Source organism: Danio rerio, chromosome 4 (assembly GCF_052040795.2).
Source record: "Danio rerio strain M-AB ecotype USA chromosome 4, GRCz13ab, whole genome shotgun sequence".
In the NCBI taxonomy this organism is placed as follows: Eukaryota; Metazoa; Chordata; class Actinopteri; order Cypriniformes; family Danionidae; genus Danio; species Danio rerio.
In genome coordinates, this window is record NC_141024.2 from 79,880,067 (window position 1) to 79,903,061 (window position 22,995).

A 22,995-nucleotide genomic window follows, 5' to 3' on the forward strand; every position below is an offset into this window, starting at 1 on the left:
TCTTCACCCCTCTTCAGTTATTGAGTTTAAATCTTCAGGTTCAAAGGGTTTCATTCCAGTAACTTGAGATGTATTCAGGAGTTCACACTTGTCCCGAGATGCTATCCCATGCTATCCCAGGAAAGCCTTAAGCTCTGCTGGACAAGGCCTCATTTTTTCTCTCCATTGTGAAGCTTCATGTGATTGACGAGGCATCTTTTATGTTTGAAGACCTTTCCACTCTCACTGCATTGAAAACGCTCGCCTGAGTGAATCTTCATGTGTTGCTTAATGGAGTCTTTGCATGAGAGACTCTTTCCACAATGATCACATGTAAACACTGTGGTTCCAGTATGACCATTCGTGTGATTCATGATTCTAGCTTTGGTTGTGAAGCTCCTTCCACACTGAGCACATGCAAACGGCTTCTGTTCGGTGTGAGTTATCATGTGGTGTTTGAGTGAGCCTTTATGTGGGAACCTTTTACCACACTCTGAGCATGTGTAAGGTTTCTCTCCAGTGTGAATCCTCATGTGGATGGTAAGGTTTTGTTTTTGAGAAAAACCTTTCCCACACTGTGTACAAATAAAGCTTCTCTCTCCAGTGTGAGTTTTCATGTGGACTTCAAGGTTGCCATTTTGCTTACAACTCTTTCCACACTGAGGGCAAGAATAGAGCCTCTCCCCAGTGTGAATTCTTCTGTGCACTGCCAAGTTTCCTGTAGAATAGAAGCTTTTTCCACACTGTTAGCATGCGTACAGCCTCTCTCCAGTGTGAATTCTCATGTGCACTTTTAAGTTTCCTGTATTATAGAAGCTTTTTTTCACACTGTTTGCAGGTGTAAGGTTTCTCCCTAGTGTGGTCAAGGTTTGGCTTTTGACTGAAACTCTTTCTACTCTGTTTACAGCTGAAATTACACCTAGACTTGGATTTCCGAGGTTTTCTGTGTGATGAAGTCTTTTTAGTGAGTGTGGGTTTTTCATCACTCATTATTTCTTGTTGTTTCTCTTCTATTTCACTCCATTGATGTGTCTCTTCTTTCAGCACCATCAGGTCTTCAAAAAAGAACAAAAAAGTGAACTTTAGTATAAAGGCAAACTGGCAAGCATGAAATGGATGTTTACCCTAAATATTAAAATGAGCTTACCATTTACTCTCCATCATGTGGTTTTAAACATTTCCTGTCTTCTGGAACACAAAGTAATCTAGCATTTTTATCACAATATCGTAATTTGTCTTCAACAGAATCAAGAAACTCATCAAGGTTTAAAACCAAACAATGGAAAGTAAATGGTGAGGCTATTTTCATTTCTGTGTCAGAAAGTCATACCAACACTGACTCACATAATCAACACATCTCTTGACTCTGGTTTATTCCCCACTGTATTACTACTGTAATTGTGAATCTTTACTGTTCCTGTTTCAACAGGGTGCTCTTGCTAAAAGGAGCAATGGCAGAGAGAGACTTCCAGTGCAGACTTTGTTAAGATGCTGCAATCTAATCGTGGGAAAGACACTTGCTCCTGAGCAGATTCGAGCTTGGGGATGTGTTGCTGTCACACCAACAAGTCTGCCGTGAGTTTCAAAGAACACATTATACTGACTAGTTGCCAACTTAAATGTACTTTCTTATTTCCAGCGTTCACTGAGACTCACACACACACTCAAGCAGTTTGGCCATATTTAAAACCTTTTCTGGCAGCTGTAGGATTCCAACCCACACCCCCGAAGAGACAGGAGCCTAAATCCAGCGCCTTAGACCACTACGAGCAGAAGCGTGCAGTATCACTTTGCAAGTCTGTTTGCTCAAGCAGAAAGGTCATTCTCAAGCATCCTAAAAGGACTGCCTGACAGCGGTGGGATTCGAACCCACGCCCCCAAAGAGACTGATGTCTTAATCTAGCGCCTTAGACCACTCGGCCACGCTACCTTGCCAAGCTGCTTTCCCTGAGCAGTTTTTGCACCAACTTGTTTCAAGTAGCGCAACAGCACTGGGAAATCAGTTGAATTTGGCCATGCATTGCTGGAGCTCCTCAACAAAGAAAGAGAGCTGCTTAATACCAGCTTAGGAAGCACTCCCACCTTCCTGTCAAGCACAGTTCTGTCTCTATTAGAGCACACCTCAAGGCATTTGAAGTCTACTCCAAACGGCAGCCAGCTGCGATGCATTTAAGCACCTGATTACAAGGTAACTGTTATTTCACAAAAGAGTGAGTTACTGATTCCATCACAGCAGACCCCACATGTTGTTGTTATTATATTCAAATCCAGTTATAGAGTATTACTACTCTAATTGTGAATCTTTACTGTTCCTGTTTCAATAGGGTGCTCTTGCTAAAAGGAGCAATGGCAGAGAGAGACTTCCAGTGCAGACTTTGTTAAGCTGCTGCAATCTAATCGTGGGAAAGACACTTGCTCCTGAGCAGATTCGAGCTTGGGGATGTGTTGCTGTCACACCAACGAGTCTGCCGTGAGTTTCAAAGAACACATTATACTGACTAGTTGCCAACTTAAATGTACTTTCTTATTTCCAGCGTTCACTGAGACTCACACACACACTCAAGCAGTTTGGCCATATTTAAAACCTTTTCTGGCAGCTGTAGGATTCGAACCCACACCCCCGAAGAAACAGGAGCCTAAATCCAGCGCCTTAGACCACTACGAGCAGAAGCGTGCAGTATCACTTTGCAAGTCTGTTTGCTCAAGGAGAGAGGTCATTCTCAAGCATCCTAAAAGGACTGCCTGGCAGCGGTGGGATTCGAACCCACGCCCCCAAAGAGACTGAAGCCTTAATCTAGCGCCTTAGACCGCTCGGCCACACTACCTTGCCAAGCTGCTTTCCCTGAGCTGTTTTTGGACCAACTTGTTTCAAGTAGCGCAACAGCACTGGGAAATCAGTTGAATTTCAGTAACTGTTATTTCACAAAAGAGTGAGTTACTGATTCCATCACAGCAGACCCCACATTGTTGTTATTATATTCAAATCCAGTTATAGAGTATTACTACTCTAATTGTGAATCTTTACTGTTCCTGTTTCAATAGGGTGCTCTTGCTAAAAGGAGCAATGGCAGAGAGAGACTTCCAGTGCAGACTTTGTTAAGATGCTGCAATCTAATCGTGGGAAAGACACTTGCTCCTGAGCAGATTCGAGCTTGGGGATGTGTTGCTGTCACACTAACGAGTCTGCCGTGAGTTTCAAAGAACACATTATACTGAATAGTTGCCAACTTAAATGTACTCTCTCATTTCCAGCGGTCACTGAGAACACGCACGCACTCAAGCTGTTTGTCCGTGTTTAAAATGACATCTGGCAGCGGTGGGATTCGAACCCACGCCCCCGAAGAGACTGGAGCCTATATCCAGCGCCTTAGACCCCTCGGCCACGCTACCCTAGATGTATCTTTGTAGTGGTCCCTTTTCTGCCCAATTTTACGGAAGCAGAACAGCAGAGAAGACGCAGAGCTTCCTAGTGAAGCCCTTAAACTTTGGCCAAGAAGTCTACATTTGGATGCGAGCTGAAGCGTGCAGTATCACTTTGCAAGTCTGTTTGCTCAAGCAGAGAGGTCATTCTCAAGCATCCTAAAAGGACTGCCTGGCAGCGGATGGGATTTGAACCCACACCCACAAAGAGACTGGAGCCTAAATCCAGCGCCTTAGATCCCTTGGCTACGCTATCCCAGATGACTCCATGCAGTGGTCCCTTTTCTGCCCAATTTTACGGAAGCAGAGAGGACGCCGAGCTTCCTAGTGAAGCCCTTCAACTTTGGCCAAGGAGTCTACGTTTGGATGTGAGTGAAAGCATGCTGTATTACTTTACAAGTATGTTTGCTCAAGCAGAGAGGTCATTCTCAAGCATCCTAAAAGGACTGCTTGGCAGCGGTGGGATTCGAACCCACGCCCCCGAAGAGACTGGAGCCTTAATCCAGCGCCTTAGACCGCTCGGCCACGCTACCTTGCCAAGCTGCTTTCCCTGAGCAGTTTTCACACCAACTTGTTTCACGTAGCGCAACAGCGCTGAGAAATCAGTTGAATTTGGCCATGCATTGCTGGAGCTCCTCCACAAAGAAAGAGAGCTGCTTAATACTAGCTTAGGAAGCACTCCCACCTTCCTGTCAAGCACAGTTCTGTCTCTATTAGAGCACACCTCAAGGCATTTGAAGTCTACTCCAAACGGCAGCCAGCTGCGATGCATTTAAGCACCTGATTACAAGGTAACTGTTATTTCACAAAAGAGTGAGTTACTGATTCCATCACAGCAGACCCCACATTGTTGTTATTATATTCAAATCCAGTTATAGAGTATTACTACTCTAATTGTGAATCTTTACTGTTCCTGTTTCAATAGGGTGCTCTTGCTAAAAGGAGCAATTGCAGAGAGAGACTTCCAGTGCAGACTTTAAGATGCTGCAATCTAATCGTGGGAAAGACACTTGCTCCTGAGCAGATTCGAGCTTGGGGATGTGTTGCTGTCACACCAACGAGTCTGCCGTGAGTTTCAAAGAACACATTATACTGAATAGTTGCCAACTTAAATGTACACTCTCATTTCCAGCGGTCACTGAGAACACGCACGCACTCAAGCAGTTTGTCCGTGTTTAAAATCACATCTGGCAGCGGTGGGATTTGAACCCACGCCCCCGAAGAGACTGGAGCCTAAATCCAGCGCCTTAGACCCCTCAGCCACGCTACCCTACATGTATGTTTGCAGTGGTCCCTTTTCTGCCCAATTTTACGGAAGCAGAACAGCAGAGAAGACGCAGAGCTTCCTAGTGAAGCCCTTAAACTTTGGCCAAGAAGTCTACATTTGGATGCGAGCTGAAGCGTGCAGTATCACTTTGCAAGTCTGTTTGCTCAAGCAGAGAGGTCATTCTCAAGCATCCTAAAAGGACTGCCTGGCAGCGGATGGGATTTGAACCCACACCCACAAAGAGACTGGAGCCTAAATCCAGCGCCTTAGATCCCTTGGCTACGCTATCCCATATGACTCCATGCAGTGGTCCCTTTTCTGCCCAATTTTACGGAAGCAGAGAGGACGCCGAGCTTCCTAGTGAAGCCCTTCAACTTTGGCCAAGGAGTCTATGTTTGGATGTGAGTGAAAGCATGCAGTATTACTTTACAAGTATGTTTGCTCAAGCAGAGAGGTCATTCTCAAGCATCCTAAAAGGACTGCCTGGCAGCGGTGGGATTCGAACCCACGCCCCCCGAAGAGACTGGAGCCTTAATCCAGCGCCTTAGACCGCTCGGCCACGCTACCTTGCCAAGCTGCTTTCCCTGAGCAGTTTTCACACCAACTTGTTTCACGTAGCGCAACAGCGCTGGGAAATCAGTTGAATTTGGCCATGCATTGCTGGAGCTCCTCCACAAAGAAAGAGAGCTGCTTAATACTAGCTTAGGAAGCACTCCCACCTTCCTGTCAAGCACAGTTCTGTCTCTATTACTGGATACAGCATCATGTCTAGAGCATCATGTCTAGACCAATTATGTCCTCTTGCATCCAGGCCAGCCCGTGCCAGTCCTCCTGCACCCTGGCTCTCGGATGCTCTCCGTGAGCATCGATCAAAACTTCGAGCTGCAGAAAGAATTTGGCGGAAAACTAAAAATTCTGCACAGCTCTTAACATACCAAACTCTTCTGTCCTCTTTCTCGGCTGAGGTTACTTCGGCAAAGCAGACATATTACCGTCTGAAAATCAACAATGCCACTAATCCTCGCCTACTTTTTAAAACATTTTCCTCCCTCCTCTATCCTCCTCCTCCACCCGCATCCTCTAAACTTACTACTGATGACTTTGCTACATTCTTTTGCACCAAAACTGCAAAAATCAGTGCTCAATTTGCTGCACCTACAACAAACACGCAAGGTACACCACCAACACCACACACACTCACCTCTTTTTCTCAGCTCTCTGAGTCTGAGGTGTCCAAACTGGTGCTATCTAGCCATGCAACCACCTGTCCACTCAATCCCATTCCCTCTCATCTCTTGCAAGCCATCTCTCCTGCAGTCATACCAACACTGACTCACATAATTAACACATCTCTTGACTCTGGTTTATTCCCCACTTCATTTAAGCAGGCTAGGGTAACCCCACTGCTAAAGAAACCCAACCTGGACCATATGCTACTTGAAAACTACAGACCAGTATCCCTGCTTCCATTCATGGCCAAGATTCTGGAGAAAGTAGTGTTCAATCAAGTCCTGGACTTTCTTACTCAAAACAATCTCATGGACAACAAGCAATCCGGCTTTAAGAAAGGCCACTCAACTGAGACTGCCCTGCTCTCGGTCGTGGAGGATCTCAGACTGGCTAAAGCAGACTCTAAATCATCAGTCCTTATTTTGCTGGACTTGTCAGCTGCTTTTGACACTGTCAACCACCAGATCCTGCTATCTACGCTCGAGTCACTGGGCGTTGCAGGCACTGTTATACAATGGTTCAGATCTTACCTCACTGACAGATCATTCAGGGTGTCTTGGAGGGGTGAGGTGTCCAACCTACAGCATCTAAACACTGGGGTACCTCAAGGCTCTGTTCTTGGGCCACTTCTCTTCTCCATCTACACATCATCTCTAGGACCAGTCATCCAGAGACATGGATTCTCCTACCACTGCTATGCTGATGATACCCAGCTATACCTCTCTTTTCATCCTGATGATCCCTCGGTTCCAGCTCGCATTTCAGCCTGCCTGTTGGATATTTCACACTGGATGAAAGATCATCATCTTCAGCTGAACCTCGCAAAAACGGAAATGCTTGTAGTTTCTGCCAACTCGACTCTACACCATAACTTTTCAATCCAGATGGATGGGGCAACCATTACTGCATCCAAAATGGTGAAAAGCCTTGGAGTAACGATTGATGACCAACTAAACTTCTCTGACCACATCTCTAGAACTGCTCGATCGTGCAGATTCGCACTCTATAACATCAGAAAGATCCAACCCTTCTTATCTGAACATGCAGCTCAACTCCTTGTTCAAGCTCTTGTTCTCTCCAAACTGGATTACTGTAACTCTCTACTAGCTGGGCTTCCAGCTAACTCTATCAAGCCTCTTCAACTGCTCCAGAATGCAGCAGCACGAGTGGTCTTCAATGAACCTAAACGAGCACATGTCACTCCGCTGCTAGTCCGTTTGCACTGGCTGCCAGTTGCTGCTCGCATCAAATTCAAAGCTCTGATGTTTGCCTACAAAGTGACTTCTGGCCTTGCTCCTTCTTATCTGCTCTCGCTTCTGCAGATCTATGTGCCCTCCAGAAACTTGCGTTCTGTGAATGAACGTCGCCTCGTGGTTCCATCCCATAGGGGGAAGAAATCACTTTCGCGAACGCTCACGCTCAATCTGCCCAGTTGGTGGAATGAACTCCCTAACTGCATCAGAACAGCAGAGTCACTCGCTACTTTCAAGAAACGACTAAAAACTCAACTATTTAGTCTCCACTACACTTCCTAATCTGTAATTGCCTCTCTGAATATCACACTAACTGTACAAAAAAAAAAAAAAACTAATACTACTAATACTTCCCTTCTTAGACTTTACAGACCTGAAACTTGCTTATAGCACTTATTCATTGTTGCTCTTGGTTGTGTAAATTGCTTCCTTGTCCTCATTTGTAAGTCGCTTTGGATAAAAGCGTCTGCTAAATGACTAAAAAAAAACAAAAAAAACTGTTTTTTACAAACCTTGTTCCATCTTCTATGTTTGTGCCAGGATACAATCTTCTTTTAATTTTAGATATGGGGAAAACTCCCCATCTCTCTAGCTTGCTTAAAATTTCTTCATCTGCTAGGTAAACAGGCAGATGCTTGAACGAAACAACATAGTCTCTGTTTTGTAACCTCCGTACTTCAGATTTCACTCCTTTAATTGTCAATCCATTGTCTATTAAAATTTCCGTGTCATCTTCAGTCTCCATTGTTACTTCATACTCCCTTTGTTTGTTTGGGTCTCACCGCCAGAATTCTTCCTGCTCCAATCAGCTCCGTGACTGCTTTGTTTATATCAAATCTTCTTGCATCTTTTACATTTTCTACTCCTACAGTTACTGTTGCTTCCTTTGTGCATACTCTTCTTTGTACCTCTTGCTTATCCTTACCTTTCTCACCTCTTCGTTGGCCGGGCTCTTCATTTTATTTATCTCTTTGTCTGTTGTCAAGTCCGTTTTCTTTATCTCTTCGTCTGTTATCCAGCCCATTTTCTTTATCCTTTCGTGCAAGTCCCTCCATTTCCATGTCGTTGCCGGGGAATCTGTCCATGATTAAAAATAAAACACACTACATAACCACCCTTCAGTCAACAAAATGCTGCTGTTAGGTGGTTTTTAAAGACAAAAAAGAAAACAAACAAACAAAAACAATCAAGCTCAAAAAACAAAAAGGTAGACAAACAAAATGGGGAGAGCCTTTCTCTCCTTACTGCTGCCAACTCACTTGCTGTTTGCTCTATAGCTCCCTCAGGGTGGTGTGGCCGTAAGCAATGACAGCTGTCAAGTGTTGGCTATTGAAACTAGGCGCAGCCCCAGGAGGCGAGCACAGCTTAGCTGCCTGCGGCGCCAATGAGCTGGACAGCCGGAGCTGGGCAAGCTGTGAAACACCAGATTCCATGTCACGGTACTGCGGTGTGGCTCCCAGGAGACAGCTCCTGCCAAGTTTGCATGTCAGGATGGTCGAGCGGTCTAAGGCGCTGCGTTCAGGTCGCAGTCTCCCCTGGAGGCGTGGGTTCGAATCCCACTTCTGACAAACCGAGCCTGTGGCAGTGCTTTAAGTCTTTAACTCTCTGCCCCCATGTCCGAATGATACAGTAACACTGACAAAGTGCCGCATCACGTGGGCTTTAATGCAAGTGCACTGAAAGGGGATCAAGAGAATTGTCCTGGGATGGCGTTGCTTTTTAAGGTTTGCAGGGCATTTTTTCGTCAAATCCTCGTACAACGTCAAGTCATGACATTTGACAGATCCATGCCCTTGTATCGTGGATCATCCAGTGAGCAGAGAGCCAATTGAGAATGTGCGTAAAAGCAAATCTGAATGTTTCCGCCCAGTCTCTAACAGGAGACCCTCCGCTTGTAAAGCCATCGTGAAAACCACAGGAGCCTCCGGTTAGGGTGAGAGCACTGTCTTGTGGTGCCAGCGTAAAGAGAGACGAAAAGTCACTTTCCACAATGTTTTCATTCAATGTTCTACGCTGGTGGAATCACCTTCCCATTCCCACTCGGATTACGGATACACTGGTGTCCTTCAAACGACAGCTAACACCCATCTCTTCAGAGTACACCCGAACCCTGGTGAATATCCCTCTCTATAAAGAAAACGAAACTCCTACTCCAGCACTAAATTCTCTGAGCACAAACAAATTACTTGTAATAAATAGCCCTTTTTCGTATGCATTGCCTCGTCTTGTTGAATACCTCCACTATTGTATGTCGCTTTGGACAAAGGGGTCCGCTAATTGTATGCTTCCGACCAGTTTCGAACAGGAGACCTTTAGCGTGTAATGCAAACATGATAAACACTACACTACGGAAACCAATAGGCCAGTGCTGCTTCAAGTATTTATAGTCTTTTTTTTATAGAGCTGTCTTGTAGGGTCTGCACCGTGAAGGGCCCGCAAACGCACTGGCCACCTGCTCATGCACGACACAAAGCTAAAAGAAATCAGATTCTACGCAAGTTTGCGACACCGCGAGGGGAGGTAAACACTGGGTTGAATTCAAACTTCTAGCCTCACACCGCTCTGCAGAAAGAATGTTTTCAGTGAACGTCAGTACTCAACAAAAGCCTGATTTGACAATTGTCATAAAAGCCAGAGGTTGTTTCCGCCCAGTTTCGAACTGGGGACCTTTCGCGTGTGAGGCGAACGTGATAACCACTACACTACGGAAACCTTCAGGCAAATCAGGCAGATAACCCTTTTTGATTGGGTGCCTGTCGACGATCATTGCTGGTGCGGCAGTGGATGCTATTATTTTCTCGCCAGAAGAAGAGCACTGTTTCTGCTCGGTTTCAAACCGAGGACCTTTCGCGTGTTAGGCGAACGTGATGATCACTACACTACAGAAACCCCACAAGTGCTTTCTCCAGCGAAGTTAGGCCTGCAAGGATAAAACAAGGCGTACGCGTTGGTCAATCGAGCGGACAAAGCCAACTCAGCGTGACAAGCTCCCTGCAGGTATTAGGGCCAATTTACAATCCGGGCCCCACACCGCTGTACAGGTCCTTGCGAAATGTCCCCTTTCGTCACATTTGAAGCACCTGAATTCTGGGCGTTCCTTCATCACATTTTCTGAGCTCATGCATAGTCGACAGGTTTTTACCTGATTGGTGTGCATGACTCTAAAGTGCTGTGGCCCTTCCGCCGTCTCGATTTTGGTACTGTATGGTAAGGAGACCATCTCTTCCGGAAATCTGTTTTTTACAAACCTTGTTCCATCTTCTATGTTTGTGCCAGGATACAATCTTCTTTTAATTTTAGATATGGGGAAAACTCCCCATCTCTCTAGCTTGCTTAAAATTTCTTCATCTGCTAGGTAAACAGGCAGATGCTTGAACGAAACAACATAGTCTCTGTTTTGTAACCTCCGTACTTCAGATTTCACTCCTTTAATTGTCAATCCATTGTCTATTAAAATTTCCGTGTCATCTTCAGTCTCCATTGTTACTTCATACTCCCTTTGTTTGTTTGGGTCTCACCGACAGAATTCTTCCTGCTCCAATCAGCTCCGTGACTGCTTTGTTTATATCAAATCTTCTTGCATCTTTTACATTTTCTACTCCTACAGTTACTGTTGTTTCCTTTGTGCATACTCTTCTTTGTACCTCTTGCTTATCCTTACCTTTCTCACCTCTTCGTTGGCCGGGCTCTTCATTTTATTTATCTCTTTGTCTGTTGTCAAGTCCGTTTTCTTTATCTCTTCGTCTGTTATCCAGCCCATTTTCTTTATCCTTTCGTCCCTCCATTTCCATGTCGTTGCCGGGGAATCTGTCCATGATTAAAAATAAAACACACTACATAACCACCCTTCAGTCAGCAAAATGCTGCTGTTAGGTGGTTTTTAAAGACAAAAAAGAAAACAAACAAACAAAAACACTCAAGGTCAAAAAACAAAAAGGTAGACAAACAAAATGGGGAGAGCCTTTCTCTCCTTACTGCTGCCAACTCACTTCCTGTTTGCTCTATAGCTCCCTCAGGGTGGTGTGGCCGTAAGCAATGACAGCTGTCAAGTGTTGGCTATTGAAACTAGGCGCAGCCCCAGGAGGCGAGCACAGATCCATGCCCTTGTATCGTGGATCATCCAGTGAGCAGAGAGCCAATTGAGAATGTGCGTAAAAGCAAATCTGAATGTTTCCGCCCAGTCTCTAACAGGAGACCCTCCGCTTGTAAAGCCATCGTGAAAACCACAGGAGCCTCCGGTTAGGGTGAGAGCACTGTCTTGTGGTGCCAGCGTAAAGAGAGACGTAAAGTCACTTTCCACAATGTTTTCATTCAATGTTCTACGCTGGTGGAATCACCTTCCCATTCCCACTCAGATTACGGATACACTGGTGTCCTTCAAACGACAGCTAACACCCATCTCTTCAAAGTACACCCGAACCCCGGTGAATATCCCTCTCTCTAAAGAAAACGAAACTCCTACTCCAGCACTAAATTCTCTGAGCACAAACAAATTACTTGGAATAAATAGCCCTTTTTCGTATGCATTGCCTCGTCTTGTTGAATACCTCCACTATTGTATGTCGCTTTGGACAAAGGGGTCCGCTAAATGTATGCTTCCGACCAGTTTCGAACAGGAGACCTTTAGCGTGTAATGCAAACATGATAAACACTACACTACGGAAACCAATAGGCCAGTGCTGCTTCAAGTATTTATAGTCTTTTTTTTAGAGCTGTCTTGTACGGTCTGCACCGTGAAGGGCCAGCAAACGCACTGGCCACCTGCTCATGCACGACACAAAGCTAAAAGAAATCAGATTCTACGCAAGTTTGCGACACCGCGAGGGGAGGTAAACACTGGGTTGAATTCAAACTTCTAGCCTCACACCGCTCTGCAGAAAGAATGTATTCAGTGAACGTCAGTACTCAACAGAAGCCTGATTTGACAATTGTCATAAAAGCCAGAGGTTGTTTCCGCCCAGTTTCGAACTGGTGACCTTTCGCGTGTGAGGCGAACGTGATAACCACTACACTACGGAAACCTTCAGGCAAATCAGGCAGATAACCCTTTTTGATTGGGTGCCTGTCGACGATCATTGCTGGTGCGGCAGTGGATGCTATTATTTTCTCGCCAAAACAAGAGCACTGTTTCTGCTCGGTTTCGAACCGAGGACCTTTCGCGTGTTAGGCGAACGTGATGACCACTACACTACAGAAACCCCACAAGTGCTTTCACCAGCGAAGTTAGGCCTGCAAGGATAAAACAAGGCGTACGCGTTGGTCAATCGAGCGGACAAAGCCAACTCAGCGTGACAAGCTCCCTGCAGGTATTAGGGCCAATTTACAATCCGGGCCCCACACCGCTGTACAGGTCCTTGCGAAATGTCCCCTTTCGTCACATTTGAAGCACCTGAATTCTGGGCGTTCCTTCATCACATGTTCTGAGCTCATGCATAGTCGACAGGTTTTTACCTGATTGGTGTGCATGACTCTAAAGTGCTGTGGCCCTTCCGCCGTCTTGATCACAAGTTTTTGGATTTGTCAGGGAAACCAGAGCACCCAGAGGAAACCCACACGAACATGGGGAGAACATGCAAACTCCACACAGAAACACCAACTGACCCATCTTAGGCTCGAACTTGTGACCTTCTTGCTGGGAGGCGAATATGCTACCCACTGCACCACCATGCAGCCACCATATACATTCTTTTTCTAAAATGTATATATATTTTAAGTCTCAGCTCTGCAATTTAACTATTTTTGTGGCAAATATTTTTTTCATTATCTTTCAAACAGTAGGCGAAAAAAAAACTAATTTTAGAATAACAATTAAATTGCCGGCAATGTGGTGGCGCTGAGGGTAGAATGTTCGCCTCACAGTTAGAAATTCGTTGGTTCGAGCCTCAGCTAGGTCAGGTGGCATTTCTGTGTGGAGTTTGCATGTTCTCGCTGTGTTTGTGTGGGTGTCCTCTGGGTGCTCTGGTTTCCTCCACAAATCCAAAGACATGTGGTACAGGTAAATTGAGTAGGCTCAAATATATATATGTGTGTGTGTTTGGATGTTTCCCAGTGATGCATTGCAGCTGGAAGGGCATCTGTTGTGTAAAACATGGATGGTGCTGGATAAGCTCTTGGGTTATTCCATTGTAGCAACTCCAGACTAATAAAGGGACTAAGCTGAAAAGAAAATTAATGAATTTAGTCGGAATTTAAAGGTTTTTGCATCTGATTTCAATATTATTATTTTTTTTTTGGCATTATAGGCTCAGCTTATTGTGCTGTAGGTTTTTGCTTCTACATTTTACCAACAGTAAACCGGAGCATTATTGAACAAAGAAACATACAAAAGAACCCTTCCTTTTCATTGATACAACATTTATGCAAAAATCTCCAAAAATGAGCTCTCTACACTTTTGAGCGAACTCTGTTCATTTTCCTGGTGTGAAGCTGATTCTGTTAAGTTGCTCCCTGTTCGCAAAGTACAGCTCTGCAATTGCAGCGAGCTGGGCCACTGCATTTTGAGAGACACCTTCTCTCTGGAACGCTCTGGTCATGGTTGCTCCACGTCTTGTCAGCTTTAAAAGCCTTTTGTAGCATGTATGACATCACAAACATTATTAGCTGAAAAACTATTTAAAACAATTAATACCTTTATGACCAAATAATTACAATGCAACCACCTATCGTTAGCCTAATGAGCACATAAAATTATATAAGTATCAAATGCACATTTGTTTGTGTGTGTGTGTGTGAGTGAAAGACAGCATGTAGTAGTGTGTGTAAGAGAGAGAGCCAGTACATGTTTATGAGAAAGCATGTAGAAGTGTGTGTGTGAGAGAGAGCTTATCTTTGTGAATGAGAGCTTGTACATGTGTCTGTGAGATGTCGATGTGTTTGAGTTGGCAACATTGTATCATTTACAGTCATGCTAAAAAAGTATTTCTGAATTGAATTGAGATAGAATGTAAGTGTGTGAGAGAGAGCATGTACAAGAGTGAGTGTGTTAGTGAGAGTGTGTACAAGTGTGTGTGTGTGTGTGTGAGTGAGACTAGTTAGTTAGTGTTGTGCTGAAATTTGATATGTCCTGAAAACTTGTCAGACCAAACAGTTATTTACTTCTTGGTTTTATTTATTTAATAAATGTATATGGTATTTAAGCAAAGTTTTAGGGGAACTGGATATAATTATAAAGAATAATATTTTGTACATAATATAATCAATTTTATTTTAAAATTTTATTTTAAATAATAATAGGCCTACACACACACACACACACAGTCTAAAAATTGAATATTAAGCATGTAATATACACCCAGTCTAAAGCATGAAGTTTCCAGAAGCACTCAAACTGCTCAAGGCTGGGCTAATGCTGAGGTTTCATCTTTGGGTAGAGACTCAATAATATCCATCTGCACAGTGTGACATCACATTCGACCGGCGCGTGCGTGTGTGTGTGTGGCTTTTTTTCTGTGTTAGTGGGCGAGGCCGCAGGTTTCAAATCTCCCGGGTTTGCGCACGCAACTACTTGTGTTTCGTAGATACAACATCATGAAACATCTAATGACTCGTTATCAAGACGACTCATTTGAAGCACTATGAGTCGACTCTTTTATAGATGAATCAACAGTTTTAAACACTGTACACTTACAGATTTAAGCCTTAGCTGGATATTTCACTTCACTTAGAGCTGTGTTACACACTACATGGAAGGGTATTTTCAAAAACCCATAATATGGACTCTTTAACAAAATAAATACACTATTTAAATAAAATAGAAATCAACAAGTGAAATAGAAGAAACTGTAGAACTGTTATGGTTATAAACTATATAAATACACACACATGTGAGGGTCCATCTATTAGTCCCATGACGGAACTAACAGCATGGGTGAAGGTCAAATGCGTGTAAATCTTTTAGCACATGTGAAAAGAAATATTTTTGTTCGTTATAATTTATTTTAATTTGTTTCTAGCTCTGAATTTTAATCCGACTCCAATTTATAATAATTTTAGAGTTAGATTAATCTAATTCAAGCTGATTACCTTATAGGTTGTGATTTTAGACTGATTAACCTAAAAAATCCTTATATTCAATTAATGTTTCATCGTTTACTCAAAGTCAATTAGAGTCAGTATGCTGGCCAGTTTCATCTGCTCACGGACACATCTTTTCCAGTTCTGATTCTTAGCAGATAAGCTAATTTCCTTTAAGTAATAATAGGCCGCCCCATGCTTGCTCATACTTAAAGAAAGTTTGATTTAGCCCCTAGATGATATCATCAGTGATTGTCAGAAATCAACAGGTCTCTAATGCTGTGCCCATGCTCCATCCATTGCGCCTAAATAGATGACTAATCCTGTTTGTAGGCTGCGGAAACATCAGCCTAAACAGTCTACTACATTTAAATGATTTCAGGAGATATTAGAGTTAAACAAGAATTTGACATTTATTTGTCAGGAAAAGATTTTCCATTGCAGTTCACATAATTAAACCAAATAAGCCAATCAAGATTGTACAACATCAATTACTCAAATATACATTTAAGAGTTAAAGAGGAATACCTGACCATGTAGAAATACATTGCAGCATATAAATCCTGATGCAGAGCTCTGAGACTCACAACCTGCAATGGGGTATCCTGTATACTGGATCACACGGACACTTCTGCATACTTTGCCCAAATACTCAAATCATCATAAATTCAAGACAATAAAAGCTTCACCAAGACTCTTGCCTGGTCATGAGTTGATGCAAAGACAATTTTCCTTGTAGTGGAGCATCTGGCAAAGATCTTTCCAAAGTCAAAACCCAAATTAACTGATATAAAGGAGATTGCAAAATATTACAGTGAAATTAAGACCACTTTATCAATCACACAGAGACATTTAAAATCACACCAAACATGAATATAAAGCCACAAGATACACCATATTAAAAACTTAAACATTATGTGTGAAATGTGAGTGAGCTGCTCTGGTGGAGAAGGTAAAGTCCAGGGCAAAGAGGGGGGCTCAGGATGAACAACTGGTTTTCTAGCTGATCTTCTTCTCACATTAGAAAGTTTATTGTTTTAGTGACTGACCATTCTCATGCTCTTGAGAGAGAGGTTTCCGGGCACTTTGTGTCAAGATGATTGATTGTTATTACCCTCATAAAAATATTCCCCCCCTCCCTCCCCCTTCCCTCCCACCCTCGCGTGTCCCAAATCTGGACACTTGGACACCTGGCCATCTGACCCCTAATTCACCCCGCTCTGAACTAGGGATGTTTTTGATATCAAAATACAAATTGATATCGTAGCGGGGGAAAAAGGCGTTGTTATTAGTGACATTGTGACGGTTTTTTTTGTGTGTGTATTGGGCAGTTATGTGCTTTAAACATTTAAATGTGTATATGTTTAGAAAGAGGGGAAAAAGGTTGCTTTTATTTCAAGAAAAGGTGTACATTTTCACATGAAAGTTTTTTGACATGTTAAAATCCGACAGTTTGTTTCGTTTTTCTTTCTTTCTTGTTAAGTTCAGTTAAAAAGTGTTAAAACGTATTATTTAAAAAACAAAAAAACAAAACGATGTTAGAATTAAACTGTTAGTAGAGTAAATAATGTTAGTAAGAGTATTTGTTAAAGAAGAAACGGAGATGTATCTTACGGAGACTCGGGGAGCGAAATCCGTGTTTATTCCGTGTCTCTCTCTCCCTCCGGAGAGGGAAGCTGTCAAAAAAGCGGGTGTGAAAACTCCGTGCGCGCGCGCGCATACATAGACCCTTAACTTACACAGCCAGATTTGAGATAGACTTTAAACAGTTTGAAACAAGTAAAAAAGTTATTTTTTAAAAAGTTAAGAAAAATAATTAAATAAAGAAAATAAATAAATTCTTAAACGTAATGAAAACACATTTTAAGTTTTAAAAATGAGTAGAATAGTTTTAAACAAAACGACAGCTTGTAGCCTAAGTACTGCAAGTGAAATGTTTTTTAAAAAAGTAAGTATATGTTAAGAAAACGAAGTAAGTTAGGAAAAAAAAGATTAAGTTGATCTTACGGAATATCCGGACTTAGATCCTCACTTGTTGCCTGTTAGAGAAGAAATGATGACAAAACTAGTCTAAGACACCGCCCCCCAAACCCCGCCTCTGTACCACCCTCAAAATCAAAATCTTATCCGAGAGCAGTGAAAAGTGCGACCGCTCTCTCCTGATGTCAAACACATAATGATTAAAACGTGAGAAACAATGAGACACACGTAACCCCGCCTCCAACTCCGCCTTTAACCACACCCCCAGATTCAGCCAGCCAATCACGAAAAGGCACAGCGGAGGGTCGAACATGATTGGTTCTATGTTAAAACCAACGCTGAAAAATAAAAATACAAAATGTTTTAAAACAATTTAACTAGTTAATAAAACATTTTAAACAAATAAATGTTTTTTCACAAATACTTGTTTACTAAGTTTTACGAAAATAATAGGCCTATGTTTGAAAATGATTTGATAACTATGATCATTTGAATTTATGTGATAAAAACAATATGATATTGTTATAAGAGATTAGATTGTTTTGTATGTTTTTTTATTTATTATTTAAATAAGTATGTGTTATTTTCATTTAACATTTTTATTTGTTTTGATAGAATGAAATATTATTTATTTTGTAACAGTTTAAAAAGTGAATCTCCCTATTTATTCTTAGACGGACATACAGGCAAACGCACACACGCACGCACTTTCTGTTATCAGTCTAATACCAGATTCTCTAAACCTAATTTAAACAGGAATGTTGGGTGTTTTACAACAGGGTGTCTTGCATCTCTAACAAAGATCCATGTGGTAGGGTCAGAAAAAATGTTTGGCATAGAAAGAAAAAAAACCTCAGTAATAGTAAATTATCTGTGTTTTTTCCTTTTAAATGTTTATTTTCTGATCTGATACCATATTCTAAATATAATTCCACCATGAGTAAAACATTTTCTCATTAGGAATACATAAATTATATTGTTTTTTTAAACATCATTTATTTGTTTGTGTGTTTGTTTTTTGCAAATAAGTTACTAAGTAAATCTAAGTTTTGATCAAGTTTCTAGCTGTGCAAACAAAGTTACAAGCTAACTTTGTCTAATACAAACTATGTTACCACTTCACTACTAATGTGTATTATAAAAGCAAATGCATAAATCTAAGTTAGTAAACAGTTAAACACAGATATAGTTACATCAATAATTAAACTATTCAATCTCATATAAGTCTAAAACATGAAGACTATGTTTTATAAATGTATTCATTAACTTTGGCAAAGTAGTCATATTTTTTCATTTTTTAGTTAGTATTATTTAATAAGACTATCAACTGTTTTTAACTTTGAAAACCCCCACATTCCCCAACATTCACACCCCCCTCACAGCACACACACACCAAATGCACGCACACACACACACACACACACACACACACACACACACACGCACACCCACCCCCCCCACCCCCCCCCCCCGCGCATGAGCACTCTCTGTTATCAGTCTAATACCAGATTCTCCAAACCTAATTTAAAAAAACAGGAAGATTGGGTGTTTTACAACAGGGTGTCTGCCACATCTAACAAGATCCATGTGGCAGGGTCAGAAAAAGGTTTGACACAGAAAAAAACTCAGTAATAGTAAATTATCTGTGTTTTTTTTTTTCCTTTTAAATTTTTATTTACTGATCTTATACCAAATTCTAAATATAATTTTCTCATTAGGAATACATAAATTATATTGTTTTAAACATCATTTGTTTGTTTGTGTGTTTGTTTTTTGCTAAATAAGTTACTAAGTAAATCTAAGTTTTGATCAAGTTTCTAGCTGTGCAAACAAAGTTACAAGCTAACTTTGTCTAATGTAAATACAAACTATGTTACCACTTCACTACTAATGTGTATTATAAAAGCAAATGCATAAATCTAAGTTAGTAAACAGTTAAACACAGATATAGTTACATCAATAATTAAACTATTCAATCTCATATAAGTCTAAAACATGAAGACTATGTTCATAAATGTATTCATTAACTTTGGTAAAGTAGTCATATCCTTATTTCATTTTTAGTTAGTATTATTTAAAAAACTCTCAACTTTTTTTAAAATTTGAAAAACCCCACATTACCCAACATTCACACCCCCCTCACAGCCCACACCAAATGCACACACACACACACACACACACACACACACACACACACACACACACACACACACACACACACACACACACACATTTTACTCCAGATACAAGCTGAGGTATTTACAATAGGTGTCTGGCAAATTACACACCCCCATCCCCAGAGAACTCTTTTTTTTCCACACATCGACAACTTTTTGACTTTGTTTAAACTTTGTATTAAATAAAATTGATGATATTGTTAGAATATAAAACAAAAAGAATTAATAAACTGTTTTAAAAACACATGTTCACGTATGTGTAAACACAACACACACACACACACACACACACACACACATACATTTTAAAATAATAAAAAATAAATAATCTATAATATTTAAACAAATTCTATTACGTTTTGAATGTTTTAAATGACCGTGTAAAAATAAATCTAAACTACATTCATAAATGTAATATATATATATACATATAAATAATGTATATGTAAGTTTTACATCATGTACTGTGCTTTATTAACTGAATTTGCATAAACAGCAACCCCTGCCGTTTTTACAACGGGGGAAGACAACCTCCAAATCATCATCCTTAAATTGAGCAGAAAATGTTTTAGTTTTTCATACTGCATTTGTCTTCGACTTTAAAACGCATTGAATCCTTTTTTTCAACTCTGTTGAATTTACTCAACGATGGCTGCCAACTTTGAAAGTAGGTCCACTTTTCTATTTCTATTTTATGTTAATTACATTTAGCTTTTTAATTTCATTAAATTACGATTATTCTTTTAATTCATTATTTTTTCTTTCTAGCTCCAATTGAATTTGATTCCAATCTCGATTTTGGTATCGAATTGGATATGATCCTGGAAACAATTTGTAAGTGGATTCTTTATTTTATTTTATTTTATATATATATTTATTGTCTGTTTTTAGTTTTTATGTATAAATTATTATTGCATGAATGTTAAATATATTTTGTTTTTTCCATTTTATCTTATGGTATTACTAGTTGATGAAGGCCAACTGTTTAGCTGTGATGAGCCACCAACTACGTCACAGGCTGTAATAGATACAGATTTGGTAGAGGTTGTGGTGGTCAGCGAATCAGCCGCTGAGACGTCAGAGACTTCGTCGCGATCTGTTGCCACACAGACAGAGGACGCGTCTTTTGAATTGAACACGGACGAGACAACATCTCCGAGGTCTGGACACGCTGACGGGTCAACCACTGGATATGGTCTTGGCCAGAATAAGAAAATACTTTCAAAACCTGACAACGATTCTGACGAAGAGAAAGGTATGTATTAAATATTCATTATGATTTATCATTTTTATAATTGTATCATACGATAGGTAATTTATATATTTTTTTTTCTTTTAGAACAAAATTACGAATCCAAAGGAGCAGATCTCTGGCATGAGAATGAAGAGAATGTGATAGAAGGAGCATATGATGAAGAGTCTTGTGATATTGAAAAACACGTACCAGGAGAAATTTTAGATTTATTTAGACCGAGAGATCTAGCACATTTGAACTATGAAATTATGTGCCGGGCAAACCGTAACTTTGAACGAGTTTTACGATTGAATTCAGCGGCGCTGACCTTCGAAGAAACCACTGATGCTGTGAGAACTGGTCAGGATCTGGTTATAAACATTTTACAGAGTGTTGTCAACTTCCAACATCAGAATGCAGAAGTTCTAGCACAGAGCGCCTTATTTTGGAGGAGCTGTCACGAGGAAAACCAACAACGGTTTCAAGATTTTTTTCAGTACATTTTCGGTGTACCAGAAAAGGTAGAGGAACACAGAAACGAATTACGGCTACTTGTTAACGGGGTCACCCTTCTAGGTGAGAGATTAAATGTTATCCAACGTATGACAAGTGACATGTACAAGATACTTACAAAATAACAATAATTATACCATTTGTATGTATGTATGCTTTTTTCTATTTTCTGTTATTCGATTTTTTTTATTGTTTGATTATTGTGTGATTATTTGATGTTATAGTTTTTCTTTTGAACTTATTCCCAATTAGTCTATTTTTATTATCGTATTATTACGTTTATTGATTGTATTCATCTGTTGTATATTTCTGGGTGAAAACACTTTTGTTTTGTTTGTTACTTAAACCTTGGAATCTTTTTTTCAAATAAATTTCAAAATGGGTACTAAAAGATGTCAAACTGATTTAAATGATAATGATGATGATGGTACACAGAGAGCAGCTAGACTCCGATATGATAATGAAAGCAATATTGAACATTTACAAAGGTTAATAAATAATCAGTTAGAAATGTTACAACCTCAAGATCTTAACATCACTGATCAAATTCAGAATTTCATAAATGACCAATTAGAATGGTTAGAAATCCCTAACAATGCTGTACAAGTTGGACAAGGTCCCAACGATCGGTTTAATTATGATCCATCGCTACCTCAGATGGGGTTAAACCAAATTGAAATCGATAGATTAATTACAGATGGTGGTAGTGTTGGTGGTTTTAGAGTTACCCCAAGACTAAATTTTAATGCTCTAGAAATTCACAGAACACTTAATTTTCGTGATATTATCACAGACAATCTAGCAGCATACAATATTCTTTTTACAGATATTTTAAATGAGATTGTAACGTTTTCTAGATTATTGGCTGGGCAGAATGGATTTATTAATATATCTCTGAGGGGGCATGATTTACCTTCTGATATTAACTATGTACTAAGTCCAGAAAATGACTACAGTGTTGAATCATTTGCTGATGAAATAGAAAAAACTCTCCAAAGTAATATAGACATACCGGTAGACGCACCGTTAGAGTTGTCCGTCTCAATTGTCAGAAACAGATACGGTGGTGTACGTAGAAAATTAACTGATTTGGTACATAATGATGTTATCAGAAAAAATAAAATGAATCTATTTTGTCCCATAAACATCACAAACAACATTTGCTTTAGCATGTGTCTAGCTTATTTCTTAAACCCACAAGCTCCCGAAAACGAGCTGATAACACAAGCGACAGACATTCACACCTCTGCGGGGTTTGGCATACAAGACCAAATAGCGTTCAGTGATATTATTAAATTTGAAGACCATCTCAATGTTAAAATCGTTGTTTTTCATCGCTCTGTTAGCGGTAAACTAGAGATTTACAAAAACAGTGACAATTTGCACCCTAGAACAGTACATCTGTATCTATTCGATAATCACTACTATATGATAAAGAAATTGAATAGTTTCATAGGAACATCCTATGTATGTGATTTTTGTTTTCATGGTTATAAAGACAAAAGAGAACACAAATGTAAATTCATGTGTAACATGCAATAACCCCGAATGTGTTAGTTTCAGTAAATCGAAAAAAACATTCAGGTGCTTGGACTGCTCTAGATTGTGTAAATCGGATTTTTGCTATGAGATGCATAAACAAAAGACAGCCGATGGTCGACGATCACAGTGTGAACTGATAAAATTTTGTGACAAATGCCACAGAGTTTACAGAGCCAAATTATCTGGGGGTAAATTAATCCAGCACAAATGCGCGCCAACACGTTGTATTCATTGTAATGAATTTATAATGAACGATGACGAACATAATTGCTATATTCAACCTATCGAACTGGATGAAATAAGTGAGAAATATGTATTTTATGATTTTGAAACCATGTATGAAAATGGACGACACATCGCAAACTTTGTTTGTGCAATCACGTACGA

At 40.5% G+C, this 22,995-nt stretch overlaps 1 protein-coding gene, 1 long non-coding RNA gene and 6 other non-coding genes across 10 annotated transcripts in view; 1 reads left to right on the top strand and 7 right to left on the bottom strand.

The window, feature by feature from the left end:
* The window catches only part of LOC137491095 (uncharacterized), a 171,267-nt gene that overhangs the window by 59,985 nt on the left and 88,287 nt on the right, over positions 1-22,995 (bottom strand). The gene's annotated exons all lie outside the window — the stretch shown is intronic.
* Positions 1-22,995, top strand: part of LOC148682998 (uncharacterized) — a 256,238-nt gene that overhangs the window by 15,046 nt on the left and 218,197 nt on the right. The gene's annotated exons all lie outside the window — the stretch shown is intronic.
* Positions 3,288-3,369, bottom strand: trnal-uag (transfer RNA leucine (anticodon UAG)). The gene has a single exon. It is a non-coding gene; the product is annotated as a tRNA-Leu (tRNA).
* trnal-aag (transfer RNA leucine (anticodon AAG)) lies at positions 3,851-3,932 on the bottom strand. Its single transcript has one exon. It is a non-coding gene; the product is annotated as a tRNA-Leu (tRNA).
* Positions 4,588-4,669, bottom strand: trnal-uag (transfer RNA leucine (anticodon UAG)). The gene has a single exon. It is a non-coding gene; the product is annotated as a tRNA-Leu (tRNA).
* On the bottom strand, positions 5,151-5,233 carry trnal-aag (transfer RNA leucine (anticodon AAG)). The gene has a single exon. It is a non-coding gene; the product is annotated as a tRNA-Leu (tRNA).
* trnav-cac (transfer RNA valine (anticodon CAC)) lies at positions 9,789-9,861 on the bottom strand. The gene has a single exon. It is a non-coding gene; the product is annotated as a tRNA-Val (tRNA).
* Positions 12,275-12,347, bottom strand: trnav-aac (transfer RNA valine (anticodon AAC)). The gene has a single exon. It is a non-coding gene; the product is annotated as a tRNA-Val (tRNA).